The sequence below is a fragment of the Enhydra lutris genome, unplaced genomic scaffold (genome assembly GCF_002288905.1).
Source record: "Enhydra lutris kenyoni isolate GAN:26980312 unplaced genomic scaffold, ASM228890v2 scaffoldscaffold9, whole genome shotgun sequence".
NCBI lineage: Eukaryota > Metazoa > Chordata > Mammalia > Carnivora > Mustelidae > Enhydra > Enhydra lutris.
The window spans coordinates 57,402,413-57,408,412 of NW_019154093.1; the positions used below are offsets into that span (position 1 = coordinate 57,402,413).

The 6,000-nt window shown below is 39.8% G+C and overlaps 1 protein-coding gene across 3 annotated transcripts in view; it reads right to left on the reverse strand.

The window, feature by feature from the left end:
* The window catches only part of LOC111143144 (zinc finger protein 644), a 106,170-nt gene extending 100,463 nt beyond the window's left edge, over positions 1-5,707 (reverse strand). For 2 of the 3 annotated variants that reach the window (XM_022496643.1, XM_022496642.1), the window contains exon 1: positions 4,299-4,874. The gene's annotated coding sequence lies outside the window, so the exon portion shown is untranslated. Of the gene's footprint in view, positions 1-4,298; positions 4,875-5,685 lie in introns of those variants that run through there. The other variant, XM_022496646.1, reaches the window with a different exon arrangement.
* Between the last annotated feature and the right edge of the window lie 293 nt (positions 5,708-6,000).

The window sequence follows — 6,000 nt, forward strand, 5'->3', positions numbered from 1 at the left end:
TAGAAGAAAAATTAAAGACAAATAAGTTTAAGATTCTATCAGCAGAAACAAATACAAAACAAAGTATAGAGAAGAAAACAGCAAAAGGAAATGCTGTTTGAGGAAATTCCCCTAACTCAGACTAAGCATTGAAAAGATTCACATGCCTCTCCTCTCCTCAATCTAGCTGCTGTTGAAGCTTCTCTTCTCTCCTATCTGGAGTTTATATGTTATTACGTACAAATACACAAAACCATTCACTTTCTCCTCTCTACTAATGATCACCACCATTCTCACAGTCAAAATTTTAAAGGAGAGTGAAGAAATTTAGGATGCTTTAACAAAGATAAACCAACACATTGGTTGGGAAATAACTTTACTAGAATGTACTCATTCTCAAGTGCCTTTATTCATCAGTTGACAGTAACAAAAGCGAATGTGTTCCTGAAATACTGAACCTGTTTAAAAGATTTTGCTGCTAGAACTGGAGAGGGCAAACCTTGATGCCTGCCTCTGACTTCCTTACAACCTTACCTTTATAGACATGGGTCTAAACAAGGAAAAGCAGCAAAAGTATACGATTCCAAATCACATGCAGATGAAAATATCAAGTTACTATAAAAAAAATTAAACAATGTTAATAGTAACAACTATTATTATAAAAGGTTAACATTTGTGTATTCATTGTGTACCAGAAAGCTAAGGACTTTACGAGAATTATGCCATGTAAACCTTAAGCTTCTATGAAGATGATATTACTGTTAAATCCTCTTACTTAGTGCTCACACAGCTAGATTTTTTTTTTTAAGTCCTCTCTATGCCCAATGTAGGCAGTGGGGCCTGAACTCACAACCTGACTCAAGACTCACATGCTCCACCAATTAAGCCAGCCAGGCACCCCCACACAGCTAGATTTACTTCAAGGCTTACACTTTTAAACCATATCTCATCCTGCTTCTTTATTCATATACAATTATAAATGCAACTATGATTTCCTGTGTGTATGTGTACATATACACGCTTGTGTGTGTGTGTGTGTATTATTCAGTAAATCAATAGTAAGCAGCAGGAAATTAATTCCCACTTTGGCAAGGTTTTATCCACCTTCACAAACCATTCAACAATTGGCAATCATTCCCTCCCCAATAAATGCTGTTTTGAAAATAAAAGTTACATTTAACATCTTTCTCAAGAAACTGACGAAAAAGATTTGCATTAAGCTTTCCAGTAAAAGGATAAATGCTATGAAAGAAAAGGATAAAAATGTTAATCTCTTATAAAAGGTAGATTAAAAAAACTGATATCATACAGATATCTATGCTTTGTATTTTAATCCTAACACTTTATTAGGATTTTATTTTAAATTACCCATTTGGTTCCTAACATATTTACATTTCTGGACTTTTTACAAAGTCTTTTAAAAACTTTTAAAGGCTATATATTCAACTTCAAGGAATGATACACATACTAAAAGGCTTATTACCTAAAAATCATATTTATCACTCTAACCAACTTCAACTGTACCACAATCTAGACTAATAGAATTAAATTGCAAGGAACAAATGACTCATCTATACTTTTTACAAAGTTACTCACAAGATCACAGTTCGAAGAATCCCAAATGAAATGGGAAGGCTATAGCTTGCAAACAGAAGAGGTAAAGCAAACATTAGTAGAGGGAGAGTATAAAGGTAGTATCTTAGAAACACTAATCTTAATCCAGCCTCACTTTCCTCCATTTGGAAGTGTGCGCTGCTGCTTCTGTCCTGGCATGCTTCTTTTCTTCTCCCTGAAATCCTCTGCTTTTCTCCTCCTGGAAAGTTATCTCACAGGACTTTGTTTTCCATGCTAACATCTCTCAATTGTCAAAGGATGTCCTATCTTGAATTTAAAAGAACAAAAACATAGTAACTCCTCATAATCACATAAGAGTTCTAGTAAATTCAAAGAGGATAGTAACTCCACAATTCAAATTTGGCAGATTTTAGAAAAAACTTAACAGTAGAGCAACTAAGACCCTAAAGATGAGAAAATACCTTTTTCATGGAGACCCCCATCTTCCTGAAGAAAGACTATGAATTGAATTTGCTGTTCTACCTTCTAGGTCTCTAATGATCTTTGTATTTGTTTTTAAGAGAAGACAGAAATACTTCAGCCAACCAGCAGGGTGAGCTAGCGGTAGAATCAGATTGATTATTGTCAATTTTCTGAAAATTCAAAGATGTAAATGGTTTATAATATTAAAAGCAATGATATCCCTCTAATAAACCTGAATTAAAAGACAATGCTTCTAGAACTGCTTTAGTCATTGCTACATCTCATAACTTTGTAAATATTTACAAATTCCATCTACAAAATAGTCTCTATAGGGATTAATGTAAAAAGTTAGAACTCATTTGAATACCTATCCAAAATATCACAGTAGCCATCCTTTATTCTCATGTTTTACTATATAGGGTTATCAATTAAAAAGTTAAAAATACTTTTTTAAAAAGAATGTTCTAAAAATTAGGAATTGTTAATTCATCATACCTATTTCTGAATTCAGTGCAAACCTCTGCCTTAAGATTGCCTGAAAAGCAATCATGAAAAAAGTATTCCTACAAGAATAAGATCCACTCTTTTCCTTTGGAATCATACCATGAGAAGAATCTAAGTAAGTAACCCTAACACTAATTGTGTATCTCCGACAAACCTGATCTTTTCTATCAATTTCTCTAAATTGCAGGTATCCCCAACACTCCCAGTAACTGTCCTTGACTCTCTTTTCTTGTCCTGCTACCCAATACAGTCTCAGTTCAACCACACCAAAACTCTCCCTCTTATAACTTGAGTAACAAACTAAAACTGTAAAATGTTTAAGGTTTGCAGGTAACAGACTCACTCTGTAATTACAAATCATCTGAGAATAATCCTAATTATCATAAGACTAAAATGCAAGTAAATCCACTCACACGGTGTTGAAAATAAAGCAATAGCTTACCAACTTTCTTCAAAAAATCAGTAATTTAAACGCATTTTAAATAACCCATAAAAGCTTTAAAACCTCAATACAATTTAACAAGTTTTTGTTATATTTGATAAAGAAATTAAAGAACTGTGAGATTCTACCATAAATGATTTTGCTACTTGTTGAATTTCCTAATAGATCTTACAGATCTATTTGGTGTTCGTAGTAATCTTAACAAATTGTTTTTAACAAGAGCCAATCTAAGTGGCACGTCCATTTACCCAAAAAAAAAATCTATTACAAAATGAAGGCACTACATCATTGTTTTTGGCATCTCATTTCTTATGTAATAACTGGTAGTAATGGCAGTTACTTCAAACTTCCCAAGAAGTTCATCAAGCTATTTGTTTCTTTAAATTTGGGGGGTCAAGACTGCTTTTTGAAAAACTTTAAATTCAAAAGCAACATTGCTCCAAAATTAACCTGAAATGTCTGTATTTGGTATCTGGAATTATTTCACTGGAAGTCACTTTAAAAACTACATCACCGTAACATGTTAAATAACAGTTTTTAACTTACTATCACAAAAGTTCTCATTAAAATAATAGTATGTAACAGATACTTTCAAACATACTCCCTTGTTTCATTCTTCAACCACTAGTTAGAGAGAGTCACCTTCTCATCCCAGCAATGTGACCAACGAAAAGAGCAATGGGGTAGAAGTTGAAAAGATAATTTTCCATTATGCACTAACATAATCATATCTGGCCCTCAATATATCATAAAACAGTGGTTATAACTAGCTGCTCCCTGAGATTCCTTTCACTCTAACACTGAATGACTCAATAATACATTTTGCCAATGTTAATGTATCTTCTATTCATTAATACAATAAGATTGTTCTCTATTAGAAGAAAAGCTAAAAGGGGGAAAATATATATCTGAAAGAAGCAAGGAAAATGAAAGTTTTAAGTTACATTAAAAAATTCAAATTTTAATTTGAACAGATCTAAAGTTAACGATCTCAATGTGTTTCTCCCTCCAATCACATTATTTACTCTGTTAATGTGACCCGGCCAAAACAAAACATTAGTTGTCTCCAAGTTTTGTATTTAAAATCCCAGTTAACACAATATACAAAGTATGATGCAGCCGTAAGTGCAGCATAAGGTTATGTTAGATTTCTAAAATTTACACTGCCATGATTTTAACAGCAATATACTTATCACTGCACCAACAGTGGTCAAGCCTTCATGTTTCACCAATTAAAATGTCTAAACCAAATTATAACTTCCTCATAAAAACTAATTTTTTTCTCACCAAAACTACCAAGGCAAGATTACTGCCATCAAGTTCCCTGGATACTTACACACGACACTGAAGGCAAAGAGCAGGTTTCCTTTGAGTAACTTGAGTTGTCTATTTTTTGAAATGCTGTCCTTCTTCTTGGACCAAAGAAATGGAACTAAACTACAGCAGAGAAGCAATATACTATTAAGGCAAATCTAATCTATCATCCAGATGCAACAAGACTGGCATTAGTCGGAAATGGCCAGAAGAGATGATGGTGTTTTGGTATTTCTGTTGTAATTATTGACTTGTATACAAAACAGGACCATCATTTAGGCCCTCATTGTGTTTACCCCCTTGATGAGTACTTCTTAATGACCACACAAAATCTGAAGTCTAGACATCAAAGTTTTATAAAAACTAAATTTATGTCAGTATTACTCAGTTCAAGAAAAGTTTTCCACTAATGTTGCTAAACCATGGATGGATCCCAACACGAGAGTCGTCTGTGGAAGTCTCGTAACAAGAAACCTTTAGCTCCACCACCTAAGTTTCCAATCACTGAGAAGGGTCTGGGACAACTCATCTTCAGGTTCACGGGAGAAGTGGAGCACACCTGCTTTCCTCTGGCAGAGATTAAGCTCCCAGGGACACAAAGGCCAGGGAATCAGACCTGGAGAAGCAAAAAGCTTTAGCTGGACACCCACCAAGCCCCTGGCAACCCAAACACTTTGGGCGATTTACCTCTTGCTGTTACTTCCCAGGCACCTAGCGGCATAAGATCTTGCAGAACAGGGGGAGGGGACGGCTATGCGGTCCTGGTCCCACGTTAGGGGAGGGGTGTGTACAGTTAATGCCAGAACTGGCGCTTCTGGCCAAAACTGAGCAGACCCGGAGAGGGGTTGGTGACTGCTCTCGGACCGCCCCGTTACTCAGTGCTTTGCAATGGCGACCGCCAGGCTCCCCAAGCCGCCTGATCTCGGCCCCTTCCCCCTACTGCTCACTGGCTGCTCGGCTTCATGTGACTAAACAAAACCCCCAAGTCTAGTGCCCAGCTCAGCCCCTTTGTGTCCGCTACCGGATTCTCCGACGCCGCCGTGGAAAGGTCCCCCATCCCCACCCCCTCTCCGCCGAGTCCCGCCCCGTGGCGGCGGCCGCCGCTCACCTCAGGCTCCGCCGCCCCCCGCGGCCGCCGCGGCCGCCGCCTCCCCGAACCCGGGGCCCGGGCTCCTTGTGTAGCACCAACTCCGCCTCCTCGGCCGCCGCCGCCATCTTAGCCTGTGCGGCAAAACGCGTCCTTTTGGATGGTTGGGACCCAGCCTAGGGCGTAGCTGCCCGGGCCCGAGCGCCGAAGGTCGGGTCCCCCAAGTTCTTCCGCCACCCTCAATCCCGCCGCCGCCACAGCCCAGAGGCCCGAAACCCACTCGAGTCCCGGAGAATCCGACCAAATAACCCCTGAAACTCACAGTTTGGTGCCGTGTGCGTCAAACCGGGGCGACGTTGGGAGCGCGCGGCGTCCCCGCGTCACACGCCGCTCTGTACGCTACTCGGCTCCAACGGCCCCCCTCCGCTCCCCGCTTTTCGCCTCCGGCCCCGGTTCCCACGGCGCAGGCGCGCTGCTTTCCCGCCTCTACCGAGTTGCGGGCCGCGGGGGCGGCCAGCGAGGAGCTCTTGGGCGGCTTTGCTCTGATGGAGCGCCTGGGCCAATTAGGTAAACGGGGGCAGCAGAAACAGTGCACCACTGTTCTCGGGTGCCAGAAACCAAACAAGGTCACCTCCCC